Genomic DNA, 16,683 nt, shown 5'->3' with positions numbered 1-16,683 from the left:
GGGGATGGGACAGTGCCCCCTCGAATAATAGACCCAGGAGTAATCGAATTACCCCTACTAGTACGTCCACAATAGGATGGTTTGTACTAGTTCTGTTAGTAAATTTAGGTCTAGTAAAGTCAATGGGGACTTTACATGCCCGGGGAGACAGTAGTCAGTCCCCAGGTATGGAGTCCATGAGGGAGGTCTGCTAGGACGCCCCCAGTGTTACGGCACGGAGGGTGCGGTGTAACACACATAGCAAAACATATGAGACCCTATGGAGTAAAGGACCCCATAGCCCATAGAACACATTGACATTCAAAGGAATTACACATATTCATGTCCAAGAGTGGGAGAAAAAGAGTCTCACTCTTGGCAGGATGGAAAAAAAAAACTCCAGAAATCCAGCAAAGCTGCTGGGGGACTCACTAGGTTAGGAAATTCAGCCTAAACAGAGAATTCTCCCTAACAGGGTGCCCAGTCTGGAAGGGGCTGCCTGTTGGGACTAGTGTCCAGTCTGGAGGGGGCTGCCTGTGGGGAGTGTCACAGGTGAGGGGGCTGGGGGTGGTGTCCAGTCTGGATCAGATTGCCTGTGGGGGGTGTCCAGTCTGCATCAGATTGCCTGTGGGGGTTGTCCAATCTGGAGGGGGTTGCCTGTGGATGTTGTCCTGACTGGAGTGGGCTGCGTGTGGGGGGTGTCACCAGTGAGTGGGGCTGAGGGTTGGTGTCCAGTCTGGAGGGGGCTGCCTATGGGGGGTGTCCAGTCTGGAGAAGGCTGGCTGTGCATGGTGTCCAGTGTGGAGGTGGCTACCTGTGGGGTTTGTCACAGGTGAGGGGGGTTGGGGGTGGTGTTCAGTCTAGCGGGGGCTGCCTGAGGGTGTTGTACAGTCTTGAGGGGGCGGCCTGTGGGGGTTGCCCAGTGTGGAGGAGGATGTCTGTGTGGTGTGGCACAGGTGAGGGGTGCTGGGGGATGGTGTCCAGTCTGGAGTGGGCTGCGGGTGTCTGTTGTCCAGTCTGGAGGGGGCTGTCGGTGGGTGTTGTCCAGTCTGAAGGGTGGTACCTGTGGCGGGGTGTCACAGGTGAGGGGGGTTGAAGGTGTGATGTACAATCTTGAGGGGGATGCCTGTGGGTGTTGTCCAGTCTGGAGGGGGCTGCTGTGGGGGGTGTCACAGGTGAGATGGGCTAGGGGGTGGTGTCCAGTCTGGAGGGGGCTGCCTGGAGGGGGTGTCCAGTCTGGAGGGGGCTGCCTGTGGGGGGTGTCCAGTCTGGAGGGGGCTGCTTGTGGGGGGTGGTGTCCAGTCTGGAGAGGCCCATAAATGTTTCTCTCCTGCCTCAACCCAAGAAGCAAACCACAACTCCTACCCTGAATTAAACTCAAGGGTGGGTATCAGTGCCATCTTCCCAATGCTTAACACCACCAACATCCTCAAATCTCTTCTTATATCACCACCTCAACTTATAGTATTTTAAAAATTGGTGAACGTTGCCTCGAAACCGCAATGAAGGTAGAACCATAAAGGGAGTACAGTGAAGGAACAAACTGGGTTTGGCCCTTGCCATCCTTTCAGAATAGTCAACTGGAGACTCTAAAGGATTCCCACCTCCTCACCTCTGGAAAGCAGTAATAGCCTTTATCTCCAGGTATCTTCCAAGGCATCCACCTAAACCAAGCTATTATGAACAAATGTTGGCACTAGAAAAAGAACCCCCCCGACTCAACACCCTCACCTACATGTGTCCCGACAATCATCCAACCAGTCACAAGATCCCTTCCACAAGAAGCAAATAACATAGCTCATCACTAGATATCCTGTGCTATCTACAACATACCCTCAGAGAAAACAGATGGATAAATCATATCCCAAAAAGAGCCTACTCAGCCACTTCGAACCTAAAAGCTTTAACATGGAACCCTGAGAAACTAATAAATGCAACTACAAACAACCCAAATACATTTGTGAAACCAACAGAACCCAATTTGAAATGATGGGCACAACATGTCTCCTGATCCATGCTCCTTCTGTCTCCAAAGACCCCTCTCACATTTTAGACCTTCACTCTGAAATCAACATTGACCTACCTTTCATCAGGGAACCTTGACTTTTCGATGACCACTCCCCAACTATCCATGAGAGCATTCCATCAGGACACAAGATCATATTTGCAAATCACAGCAAAAAGAAAGGAGGAGCGACAACATTTGTCCACAGAGACTCTTTCATAGTCGCAAGTCCTTCCATTGACAACATCCTAGAGTGTGAGTGATTTGCTTTGGCATGCTCTATCTCTCCCTCAACTTCACAAAGGTTCTTAATATAGATACCTCCTTCCCACAATTCATACTGATTCTGCCACCAACCTGTCCACAGATCGCTAACTTCTTAAAATAGCTGAAAATGTTAACATATGGCTCGAGAAAGAAGGTAACCTGTCACAAAGTCAATCGAGGTGAATCTTGCTATATTACACCTGAAACAAAAGTTTAAGGGTCACACTCACATAGCTGACTAGAATCTGAATGTCATTTTCTGCAACACAAATTAAATCACATTTTGCTCTCAGTACATCTAACCTGGAAAGGACACTTTTCAATTTCTTTCACAATATTCACAGAGACAATACCCTTCGCAGAATCATCAAAAGAACTTTAAAACATGACTAGATCCTCGAAAGAAATGTAAATCAAAACTGTACTAGAGAGAGTAGAAGCAAACAAATGCCGCACTGAATGCCAATTTCCACAACATTCATAGGTGGATTATTTTCTCCTTAGACAGATCTGCCTCTAATAAACCTTTCAAACAATCACAAAAGAAACAAAATAGCAAAGTGGTTTTCCACCATAACAATTCATGTGAAAAAAGAAAACTGGAAACTAAACTAAATCTGGAGTTAAACCAAATAACAAATGAGCAAATGCACCTTCACCCAACAGCTATGCTATTACGTGGCAGATGTTATCATAGCAAAGATAGTACCATGTTCCCACCATATTGATTTTGCACAAAACAACTGAAAGGTAATGTAAAGGATTGTCACAAACCTGAAATACTGCAACGCAACTCCTACACCAGCATAAGAGCTTGGTCATCAGATTTTTGCACATTCCAACTGGAACATTGTGTCCAAGCATTGAAATCTGCGTACATCAGCCACCTCTTCAATAAACCCACATCTGACCCCTTATAACACAGCTCAATGTCAAACACTCCTTTCATCAGGAAGCTACTGAAAATAATGGTCAACTTTATACTTCACTGAAAAGGACAACCTCTGAGATGAAACCAGAATGGATTCAGACCATTCAAGGGCACAGAATCAGCTCTGTGTTAATCTAAAAGCAATACAGGTGTAAAGTCTGAAAGTGCTCTCATGTTGATGGAAATCACATCTGCTCTTGAATCCATCAGTCACAAGATCCTACTAAAAAGAATGGAAGAAATTGGAATGAAAGAAAAAACTCTGTTCTGGATTATCTTGTCCCTCATTGGTACAACCAAAACCAATATCAACTCCTCCTCCAAATTCAAATCTTGCCCACTAACCTGCAAAGTACCCCTAGGTTCCACACTCTCCCTGCTTCCTTTTAATGACTACATGACACCCCTACTAGAAATCAATGGATCGGTTATCACTTGTTACAGCTACGCTGATGACAAACAAATAATCTATAAAATTGAAAATATTCTGACAATCAAAACTCAAGATTGTAAAATGTACCTTGGTAATGTGGATGCATTGATGAATCCAAGAAAAGTAAATTTCAGCCCAACTAAATCATAACTGATGCTCTGCAATCCAACAACTTCTACCACCAGTACAATACCTTGGCCTTATGAGATTTGCTCGGTCAGTGCACCATGGTAAGGCATCCTGGAACAACAACAAACAACCCTCTCTCAGTTGAAACTCAGGTTGGAGTCATGCAACATCTTACTTTATTTAACTTTCAGACATAGAACTATGGTTGTTTTTTCACTAACAGTATTCAGACTAGACTATACTAACAACCTGCATCTAGGTCTTGTGGGATGTCTTCACCCACTAATCCAAGCCCTGCAACATCACTGTGCATTGCTGCCAGCAGAAACATCAGAAATGGCCACTGGAAAGCATGCTGCTTGCTAGAAATCACCAGAAAGTGCGCAGTGAAAAGCTGAAAAATAGGCCACCATCCACTTTTGCCTATGTCAGTGGTAACACAGGAGACCACTGCCAAAACCCATCATTTGGCTGCCCACAGAGCAAAATCATTGAAAAGGAATACATAGTTGTTTCAAAAATCTGTTTATATTTGGTGTCAAATTTGCAAAAATCATGGCTCACAAACCACCCAAAAAGATCCAACCTCCTTGTTGGGTGGTCAACATCATTCTCCTTCAAGAATCTACATAAATATGAGGTCCACAGAAGTACATGTTACCTGAACAAAGTCCACTTTTGAGGATTGCTTGCTGGAAGAAATCTGTCAAAAATGGGTGAAATACCGTTACTCACCTCTATCAGAAGCCGGCAATTTAAAACCAACATCTTGTGTAAAGTTGTACATTGAGCTCAAACTGTGCCAAAGAAAGACTTGCTATCAGAAGCCTAAGAGGTGGATACAATTCAAAACTATATTCTGAATAGGCTTGAGGTAAGAAATGGTTTTATGTATTTGTGAAAAATGTGAGTTATATTTTAAAGCAAGACAATTTTTAGACATTGGGTTTAGGAGTTAAAGATTCCCATACTGTGCTTCAAACACATTCCACACCTTCGCCCTGAACAAAGGAACCTTCCCCCTGCCCTTGGCTAAGAGATCGACAGGCTGTTCTGAAAGGAACTTGAATGGGCACACTGGCCTGTTGCTCTAAGTAAAGACAAAGGAATCCTTGGGCTGAATAGAAATGCTAATTCGGGTGTGACTGACAACAAACTGCTGGCAGGAAGAAGGACATGTGACCCTCTGAGTCAGCCCAGTTCTGGAGGCGGACCAGACTGAAATGTGGATTTAACATTGGATTAAATATATGTTTTATAAAAATGCTTATAACAAATTGCACTGAACTGACAAAAATGTGAAACTTTTAGATTGTTAAAATGAAAAATGTGCTCATAGTTTAAGACTAAGCTGGAATCCGTACGATGTTCTGAGGCTGAACCATGAAAGTTTTTAATATTGTAGCTACTGAGTTTATGCTAGGAACGTGAACAATTACAGAAATGTGCCCAGATGAGGTGTGCAGGCATGTATAAAAATTGGTACAGAATTCGTATTGAGAAACCCACCAAAAGCGCAAAAAAGTTGTCATTTCTGAGCCAAAGCTCTTAGGAAGATGAACAGAAATGTACCTAAGGCAATCTGTCATGTGATTTATGTAGTATTAACAAGTTGTGTATATTGTAAATATGTGTTTTATGAAAAATAAGATATACTGTACAGACACAAAGGGGAGGGTTTTTCCCTAAGCCATAAACATGACACAGAATGACACACTGCTCCTTTCTCCAATCAGGGGACAGGGAATCCTATGATCTACCAGATCCTTAGAGGGTTGGGCATAGAGAATCAGCCTCCCCACCCACTTTGGAAATACATAAATAGGGACTGCTGAGGACAGGCAGGAGATACACTTTTCCACTCATCAACCGATTTCTTGCCGAAGCACCCTGCAGAAATCCAGACATAGATCAAGAAACCAGAACCAAGCTCTAGAACCAAACTCTAGAACCTTGAAGCAGAGAGGCCTAACCCAAAAGGTTAACCCTTCTCAGCAGGCCTTCAGAATCTTTTGCAACCTGATTCTAACCCCTAAAACTTCCAAGGGGCATCTCACATTCAACAGCCGGGCTGTGCTGTTTTGCTATTCTAGCCAAGAACCTTGCTAGAACCCAAGATCTAGATCAGTCCAGCAGAGCTGTAACCCAGAACCCGTCAGATCCAGTCCAAGAGGCCGCACAGACCAGAGTGCCTGAGACTTGTCCGACATCGAGAGAATCCCAGCCAAACCCTTGATCAGATCTTTGACGGGGCCCACTCCATTCCAAAGCCATAGGAGTGAGTATCTAGTCTAGAACTGTCCATAGTCATCTCTTAGTTTAAAGTAATCCTATTGCAACCATTTCAACCTATCCAGAACTACATTATAGAATCTTGTGTCCATCCTGAATTCTTTTCATTATATTGTCTGTGATAATTGTAGCAATAATCATCTTTGCGCTGATATTTTTCTGAGGGACAAGTGTTTTGACGGACAGAGATCAGAGCGGAGGCGCCGCTGTTCTGGTGGCTCACCGTTGAGTGTCTTGCTTCTTCATAGCCCCTTAGTTTAAGCCTATCCTTGTTGGTAAATCTTTAAAGCACAATCTTTCATTTTGAAATCTTGACTTTATTTCTGAAAAATCTACCTTCACAAAAACCTTTGTAACTGTTGAACCGCACGTCCTAGAACCGAAATGTAACTGTAATTTTGAAGCTAAGATCCTAAGCTTTCTAAGGAAAACAAGATAGTTTTTCCGTAATCGCGTTTCACGCACGCAGAAAAGTTGCAGCGAATTGCATTTTGGTTAAATTTCACCACATGTCAGAATAGCTGTTTCTTGTTTGCAACTGCTGAATTTCATTTTCAATCTGATAGTCATTCATAATCATTGCTAGTATTGACCTGAACCAATCCAAAGTAACTCTCACTAGTGCTGAATCCCATTTAGTGAATTAAAGTCATTTTTAGCATTTTTCACATTCATTGCAATCACATTCATAAGCATGTTGACCTGTTTTAAAATCATACCTATAATCTCTCAAAGCTTGCTGGGGGAACTGGGATTGAACTGCATTGTTGATTATATTCCTGAAACCTGTGTGCTCTCATTTCCACTTCTTCATATTGCATAATAGTGAGTGGAGTGAGTAATAACAGGGGGAAAAAGTGAATATATTTTCTTTTGATTGAAGTCATATCAAGTTTTATTTCTGTGTTGCATTCTTTCCTATCTTGCATTTCCTTGACCCCGTACAAAGTATTCCCTGCTACCTTATCCTTCCTATTCCTACTCCTAAGTGATTAAAGAGATTGTTGATATTGTAATATTATCCATTGCTGATTACGTTCATATTCATAAGTGTGTATTCTGATATTATTCTATTCATAAAAGTGTGATATGTATATTGTTCAATTCTTAAAATAAACCTTTTAATTTGCAAAACAAATCTACTTCTTGGCTCACTGAGGTCAGGGAGATTCAAAGAGACGGGCGTTATATAAGGGTTCATCATCCAGATTTAAAGAACTTTTGACATAAAAATATATAAATATGGGCTTCCATTGGGCATCCCATACTAGGCATTGACTTAGTTGGAGTGCTGGATTGAAGTCACTTACAGTCTCCAGGATTACACTATGGGAGGTCTGATCCCTAGAATAAAGAGATGTAAACAACATCACAAATGCAATCACTCCAGCACTTCATGTTCTCCACTGGATGCCCATCATTAAGAGGTTTCATTTTAAAACTTGACACATTTCCCATCGCTTGAACCATGGATAAGTCCCCCTCTTCTTCAGAATGAAGTTCCAGCACTACACTCCTTTCAGATAAAGCAAAGCAACACTAGCTCTAGTCCCTAACCTCAATAAGAAATGGCAAAGGGGAGACTCATTCTCATACTCATTCTACTATCTGGTCATGAAACTCTGGAATACACTACCCAAATATCTCTGCCTGGAAGTGAAACACCCAATTGTACAGAAACGTCTCAAACGTTGGCTCTGGTTTTGACTGTGGTTTGTGTTTATGAAGTTCCACACATTGATTTGGGGATACATATTGTTTATTGAGATCTACCTGTACATTGTGTTTGTTTTTTCAAATGTGGGGTCACCATGATGAATTGCACATTGCATTTTATTGCACATATTTTTAAATGTTTTATTAGATTACGGTGTGATGGCAAGTATTGGTATGTTTGCATATGTTTTTGGGATATTGTGAAAACATGTTATGCTGATAATCTATGGGTCGGCACATGCGACCTGGAAAATGATGAATACAATGTGATTTATATGTATTATTGAACCTCCGTCCCGCCCTGCTTTTGTCTACGTGTGTTACAGCCCTTGGGATGAAGTGTTATCCTTTTGACATTGGATCCTAGTAAAAGCAAAACTCCAAAATGAAAAAGCTAAACAAGAAATGCATGTATTTCCTACACAGAAAGGATATAAGGCAATAGTGTAATGGATAGCTGTTATAATTAAGAGATTCAGCGGCACTGTTCAGGATCAATGTCGGATTTAGCCAGGGAATAAAAGTACAGCCAAAATTAGGAGTTGTGTCCCATGTCCACTGAGTACCTTATCCACCCCTGATTTATTTCTTTGCATTCTGGGAGTTGAATTCCTGGATTTACAGTGTGGATTGCAAAATGACAAGTCCTGTAAATCAAATTTATTTATATTTATAAAGCTTGCAAGCAAGTAGCCCATGGGCATTGAGGCGCTGTTACTTGCAAGAGCTTAGTTACAGGAATAGAGGCATTCAGTGGTACATTATGAATTCCAAAAGGCAGAGAGCTGATATTTTGTTTGGTACAGTTAGTTATTACAATACAGTTTATGCATTAGGAGCATATGATATGTATTCAACTGGTGTGAGGCATCTTATGTGAATAAGATGGTTTTCATGGTTTTGCAGAAGGCGCTGAGGGAGGCCTCACCTCGGATTGTGGAAGGTAGGGCGTTCCAGTGAGTGGGTGTGAGATATGGGAAGCTGGATCCGCCTGCTCTGGCTTTTTTTACTAATGGCACAGAGAGCATGGTAGTATATGGTGATCTTGTCTTTGTCAGAGTGAGACATTTGCCACTGAGTGAGTGCAGCCTTTTTTTCAATGCGGAGAGCGAGGAGGTCCGGGGTGAACTAGGAGTTGGAATGGGTGGTGGGTTTGGACTTACAGGGTTTCAGGGGGCAATGGAGTTAATAGCTACTTTGATGGCAACTTCGTAGGCTGTTGCAAGTGTTTCTGGGTCTGAGGAAAAAGGGGGTCTGAAGGTTGGGCCTTGGAGGAAGGGCAGAAGCCTTTCCTTAGTGAGCTGACGGGAGTCTGGCAAGGCAGGGTGGCAGTGGTCGCGGTGAGGGGGTGGTGGAGCAGGTGGTGCGGATGCTGAAGGTGATGATGTGGTGGTCTGACCATGGTATGGGGGAGTTTCCAGTGATGATGAGTGGGCAGTTATGTTGTGCGATCCAGTCAGGAGTTCTGCCCTGGGTGTGGGTTGGGCTAAAGATGGTGTTATTGTAGCCCAGAGCCTTGAGGGCTGAGTCAAGGGATTTGGCTGCTGGGTCCTTACTGTCCAGGAGACCTAGGTTAACATCCCCAAGGAGAATGGCTTTTGATTGTTTTTTGAGGTTGTCAGAGAGGAGGTGGATGAGAGAGGCTTGGAAGTCACCTGTTGGGCCTGGGGTGCGGTAGACCATGTGGATAGCAATGGTACATTGGGGAGATAGGTTGATTTTAACTTGAAGGTAGTCACTGTTGTTATGCAGGGATTTCTCTACCTTCCTGCTAGAAAAGCAGTGTTTGGCAATAATTGCTACACCTCCACCTTTGGATAGCTGATCTTGTCTAGTGATGGAGTATCCAAGTGGTAGTGCGAGGGCGAGCGTCGGGCCGGAGGCATCGTGTAGCCGTGTTTCTGAGATCATGAGCAGATCGAGGTCGTGGGTGGTTAGGAGGTTGTGTATATCTAATGCGTGGGCATTGATGGACCTAGCGTTAATCATGGCGCATTTAAGATGGGCTTCGGTGGTGGCTGGGGGGGGGGCGTAGGTGGGATGGTGTGCATGGTTGTGCTACGGGAGTTGGAGGAATTGCAAACCACAGATTCTACACTGGGGGGCTCATTTTCAGTGGTGGTGGACCACAAGTGGTAACACATTTGGCACAGTAGCATTCAAAATGGTGGTAGAAGAATTGCAAACCACAGATTTTACACTGGGGGGCTCATTTTCAGTGGTGGTGGACACAAGTGGTAACACATTTGGCACAGTAGCATTCAAAATGGTGGTGGAAGAATTGCAAACCACAGATTCTACACTGGGGGCTCATTTTCAGTGTTGGTGGACACAAGTGGTAACACATTTGGCACAGTAGCATTGAAAATGGTGGTAGAAGAATTGCAAACCACAGATTTTACACTGGGGGGCTCATTTTCAGTGGTGGTGGACACAAGTGATAACACATTTTGTTTGGGGGTGGTACAAATGGGGGAGTGGTAGAGTACATTATTTTCCGCTATATTGTCTGTATTCGTAGTAGCTGTAGGCTTTGGGCGGAGGAGTCTAGCCGTGATCACAAGTGGCGAGGGCGGCAAGGTGCGTGAGCATAGGCGAGCATTGCGGGTGCTCTTGGGGAGGGGATGGGAGTTGAGGGTGGCCTGCAGCTTGCGGCTGCGTAATCTGAAGCATCTAGTATGAAGGCATGGGCATGTACGAGGTATGTTGTAGTTCTGCTTCTTACCTCCGAGATGCGACACGGATTCGGGGCAGACCGCAGACGAGCAGCAAAGAGCGGTCAAGAGCATGGGAAGCCTTTCCTTACAGCCTTCCCTGCTCGGCTTCGTCTTTCAGCCCTCTCCCCCTCCATTTAAAGCAGAAGGGGAGGGGCAGGCAGAGAGAGGCAGCAAATGGGCGTTCGGGCCTGCTGCGGCATTCACAGCTGATTTCTTTGTTGGGATGGCGTCCATGGCAACCATGGACGCCATTTCGGATGATTGTAGAGCCGTGGAACACGCGGCGAATAAACCTTTAACTGCATAAATAACACATGCTTGAAATTGACAAATTGGAAGTACTATTCCATCAAAAGTTGCAAAAACCGAAAAGAAAATTTGTATTGAAAACGATAAAATGCGCTTCTAATGATGGCAGGCCTCCTCTCAACATTCCACATTTTGGGTTTACTTTACAAGTCATTGGTTGGCTCCTGGGAATCACAGTTTTTTCCATATGTGTTTCTGTCTTGTTTGATTGTCCCTATCTTAATTGCTCAATTAATTGGTTAGCATTTAGGCCTTTGCTTGTGTTTGCATTTACCTGAGATGACAAACAGCACTTCATTCCTACAGGGGAACAATCCTAATTATATTTTTTAAAATGCCAAATGTACATATGTTATGTTACGCTTAAATGCTGCTAAAATAGTTTTATTTGAATTGCTTGACTAGAAAAGGTATTTAACATATACTCACAACTGTAACCCTCACTCTCCCAAGTTAACATTCTAAAACATTCTAAAACAGTACACGCAACGAAGGGACCAGTACATGTATATCTATTTCAAACCGGCCTAGGCCAGTTTTTTCAGTAAAGTTTTCGAAGTTGTTTTTTCCCTTCGTTTAAAAAATAACATTAGCTGTTAAATGTGCTTTATGGTTACAGAATGGGGTCATTTTAAATCTGGCGGCATAACAAGGTATAAAAACAAGGTGTAAAACGGTTTACGCGTTACTTGTACCACTGCCACAAATCGTATAAAGGTTTTGGAAAGACCAGAGGGAAAATACATTTCTGCCTCATACTTCCCTCTGCGCCTGCAAAACCTTTCAATTTTACGTATACAAATTTCATGCTGGCATAAAACTAATTGATTTCAATGAAATTCGCCTGCAATTACCATTTTAAAAGCAGATTGAATTTATTGGTAAAATATAGTCCTCACTAGGATCGTAAAGTGTGAAAAGGAACAGGGAAAAGGCACAGTGGATTACATAGCAATTGTAAATGCTCACTGCAAAGCCTAATTTACAAATATCATTTACTTTTATCACAAAATAGAGTAAAGGTAGGTTTCCCTGTTTTAAACTAAATAGAGTGCATTGCAGTGTGCTGACGACACTACGCTGATAGACTTCACAGAAGGGGGTCTGCAGCAGAGTCTACAGTATGCCAAGCGGTTCTTTAAATATCTTAAACTGTCACTGAACCTGTCCAGAACACAAATTGTTGCGTTTGGTGGAGCCAAATGACAAGGCAAGTGGAGTATTAATCAGGAAAGAATAGAGGAGGAGGCTTCCTGCAGATACTTCAGGATAGTCTTCGCAAAGGACGAAGATGGACCGCCCACGTAATTCAGGCACCCAAGCAGATGGAAGAAAGCTTAAAGGGGCTTCAAAGGTTTTATTATCGGTATGGTGGGAAAAGGCTGGAGAAATGCCTAGAAGGGTCGAACCTCAAATCTAATACGGCTACACCATATGGAAGCAAGCTGTTGGGATACTCCACTTGCGCAAAATTGGAGCAGAAACAGAATATTTGTCGGAGGAAAATGGCAGGGCTTTCCCCAACAACACATGGGGGTTCCCAGGTTGGCACGTCAGGCAAGCAATCAATTTCTCCAGTTCTTTCTGAAAATACATACTAGCGTCACTACTAACCCCAACGTAAAGAATGCATTTCTGGAAATGTTAAGTTGTTCCGTAAATGGCAAATATTTAAGGCTCACCAAGGGGACGGCCGTGATAGAGAAACGGGATTTAGGCAACATAAATCACTTGCGCATTGTATCCAAAGGGCAGAGGAGAAGCCTGGATGCAGAATGTGATTAGTGGAAGGAATGGGAGCACACACAAGGACATCTATCAAAGCTATCGAGAATGAAACTTATAGGGAGAGCTGTGATATAAGGATACCCAGACACTTCATCACAAAGGTGAATTCACACGAGTGCAGGGGAATAATCCTAAAGATACGGTAACATTTTTTACCAGTGTGCTCTAGGACCCCATGGCTATGCATGGACTGGAAATGTCCATGTGGGTTGGGAATGCCCAGGAATCTAGTACATAGTATGTTGGTGAGTAAAGATAATATTGGACCAAGAAGAAAATGGGTAAGATCATATTGTTTAAAACATAAGGTGGCTAACTGTGGGGAAGCTATGATTTTAATAATTAACTCACAGACAAGGCCCTTAGGGTCGATCTTGATTCATATGTGAACGAGTCATTGGGGAGCAAATGCATATTTTGTGATAAAATAATGTTTTTAAAGAGGACTTTTATAGTATGTAACTTTTTATTTATGAAGGATGTTAATGGCATAAACCGAATTAGCATTGAGTGACTGTTTTTTACTCATTCATTTTCCACTCATGTAGGGTACCCAATACACAAGTGCTGACGTTGCTGGTCCGCTGCATACGAAATTACCACTTTTTATCAAAATGAGTGCCAAAATGTATTTGTATCCAGCATCACTGGAAATCTAATGGTTCCTGGAAACCGAATATGATACTTTTGCTGGGTTCAGAGAGTTGGCAAACAAAACAAAAAGCGCTATAGAAAACCTTCCTGGCCTTTTGCTATGCGTACCAGACTCCAGAATCTCTGTTAACTGACATAGACACTTGTCATCAAGCATTTTTATATCAGAAAAATAGTAATATTAACATCAGCGACAGCAGGCATCTCTGAAAATGCTTTATAAACAAAACAGAGAAAATGTGAACTTGAGATACTTTAAAATGCTTCTGTATCAAAGATATCGCTGTTTGGCGAACTTGAACCATGTTTGACTTAGTCCCCTCTTATGTGTGACCAATTCCTGGTCATAAGGCATTGGTTTAATCTTTTGGAATTTAGATCGGCTTTAGCTAAGCGATCTCAGTACCTTTCTGAGAGCACCTTTCAGTACCTTGTCTGCTCTCTTTTAACAACCCTGAGTATTTTTCTGACAAATATTCGAAACTATAAAGAAATGTACCTTGCTTCCGGTTTGGTGCGTGGGTAATTTTAAACAATGCCACATTGTGCATACTTTATGATCAAATTGATGTTGATTGTTACAATATATGTTAAATGGAGGTGAAACAAATTGTTGCTGAGCACCCCTTAAGTAAAAATTGTTTTGATTGCCCCCCCCCAGATGCCATCTCTACTTTTAATGCTTTTAAAAGCAGTCACCATACTCATGTTTATGAATGGACTTGCGTCCCCGTCTCTACACCCGAGCCCAACAGTTTGAACACCACTGCTTTATTTCTTTACAATGTTACCTGTTAGAATTGCAGCACGTATCTCGTGTCTCATGTGGTCAAACAGCAGCTCTAAATTGTTCAGTCTGGACTTTCTGATCATGGTATTTGTAGAAATGTTTAAAAAAAAAATCAATGCACAATTTTTAGTTCAAGAATGCAATGTGATCTGTGCTAAATCATATAGCAGGGTTTAATATTCCATACCCTAAAACAGAGCATTCAAGTCACAGATCCTCTCACAAGCCCAGAGATCTTGAGTCGCATTAGTGAGCATCTCCTTCAGCCATTGGAAAACGGTTATGCAAACAAAATAGCAACCATCTCTGCAGGATCCTCCATGAACCCAACATACATTTTATTGATTTCACAAACTGCCGACCAAAACGATCAAGTGTAAATGTTCACTTGCATCATAGTGCTGATTTCTGGTGTTCCAACATGCTGGCAACATAGGAACAGATGTACAAGGAGAGTTCATGATTCCCTGGGATGAAATAATAATGCGTGCTAGCAATGCTAGTGACTGGGCTCCATTTCCAGTCTACACAGTGAAGAGATTGTTTTGCATATTTTTTATTTTTTTTAATTTTTTTACAAATGTGCCGTGAATAAGCAAATACATGTGAGGTTATAGCTAGCAACTAGCATGTGTCTGCCATAAGAAGGCTGTAGCGCTGGTACCCATTTATGTGAGTCTGCTACTGAGCTGAGATCAATGTTGATCCGCACACAGGGATATTGGTGCACTAGAATTGTACATTATAGTACAGATGCAATGTTATGTTTTCAGGTGCTGATACCTACCTAATCAACATTCAGCATCAGGGGCGTCATTTCACCAAAATGCCAGTGGTAGCGGAAGTGACATCACACGACCCTTGACATCTGATGACATCATTTGAGCCCACCCCCAAGTGCCATCACAGGGAGTAATGAACAAAACATTTCACTCCTTGACAAAACAAGAAGTGGCATCACATAGCATTGTTCCCCAGTACACTAAGAAAAATATTGCTACAATACCATTGTAATATGACATACTTTTCATACAAGAATGGATCACCATATCTAGCATTAACATCAGTGTATATGGGCCCTTATTATCAAATTGCTGTGAATGTAAGCAGACGTTCAAGTATGCCATGCACTGGAAAGAAAACCCATGTGGCTGTTGCATGAAATGAAAGAAGGTATGTCAATAAATTCTACCTTTACAAACTGAGCCAGAACCAAGCAAATCTACAGGTATCACCTGTTGGGATATGCAAATAAAGCCAAATAGATTGTAGCAGGTTATAAATATTGACATGTGTTGGACGGTTTTTGAGAGAGAGAGACCATCATATGTTTCCTCACCTTTGGCTCCAGGCCACATGGACACTGAGCCAATATAATGAGCCCAAGCCTGCCACAAACCCACATTCCTCACCTTTTGTGTGTGGTCCATGGTGGCTGCATGAAGAAGCACTGTGTTCCCATATAGGAACATGCTCATGTTGGCTCTAATGCCAGTAATGATAGTATAAGAACACTGTCCAAGCTGGCTCTGCCAGTATGCCAGTAGCCCAACATAAAATTCTCCTGTTGGCTTTGCCATTAAAAATACAATGCCATCATAAAAAAGCATGTCCAAACTGGCTCCAATGTTGGCCATTTTATATATGCAAGAACACTTATAATGCTTGCTTTATCATAGTTGCTCAGTAAAAATGTAATGTCACAGTAATACATGTCTTTACAATGCATTCTCCACTGGGGCACCCATCCAAAACATTCACACACAAACCTATTCACACCAATTGACCCATCAATCACTTACCCATACCCCTTCTCTCACACTGCATTCTTTACACATGCACCCACCCTCCCTGATAATTCATAGTCACATTTATATGGATTCACCCAGCAACCACTCACCCATACACCTCCTCACATTTCTCTACACTGCATTCTCACACACACATCCACTTTCTGGTGTTTCTTCAAACACAAGAACATTTTTTAAATGTTTCTCATGAATTTGAAAACAAGAATTGACAAAATCAAAAGGTATGGACTCCTTTTTAAAATCCGGTCACAGGTGTATTTAGGATTAGATTTCATGGCAGAAATGTGCAGTACAAATAATCCAAAATGGGAAAGGGAGAAAACGTGCAGTAAGTAAGGACAAATGTGGAGGACGTAAGATGGTGTGGCTGGGTAGGAGTGGTGGGTTAACAAGAGGTAATGATAATGATGTGTTATTATATAGCGCAAACGCCTACATGCTTTATATAGAACAAATATACATTCAATATCACCCAAACTGAGTTGGCACTCATTTATCGACCTCAGAAGGACAAAAGGCTGAGTTGACCTTGCCTGGATTCCAAACTGCAACCTGCAGATCACACACACACACATTGCAGCAATGAGCGCTCCGCCCACTGAGCTATCTTACACTACACAGGTACAAATGTTAAACAGAGAATACATATCAATTGGATCGCACACATTACACAGAGAATACATATTCCATATTATTTTGCAGGAGGACCACAATATGGCAAACAAGTTTTGAACTATGTTGTTGCCTGCATAATGGTAACAGAGCAAATCAATTTTTCAAATCGAAATGGGGCGCAGTTGAGACAACATCCGTTTGCTGTGCTCCTGTTTCTGAGGTACAACATCATTCCCTGCCATGTCTG

This window comes from Ambystoma mexicanum, chromosome 2p (genome assembly GCF_040938575.1).
Source record: "Ambystoma mexicanum isolate Mex_15411 chromosome 2p, UKY_AmexF1_1, whole genome shotgun sequence".
Taxonomy (NCBI): Eukaryota; Metazoa; Chordata; class Amphibia; order Caudata; family Ambystomatidae; genus Ambystoma; species Ambystoma mexicanum.
Note: the sequence above shows the minus strand (reverse complement) of the source record.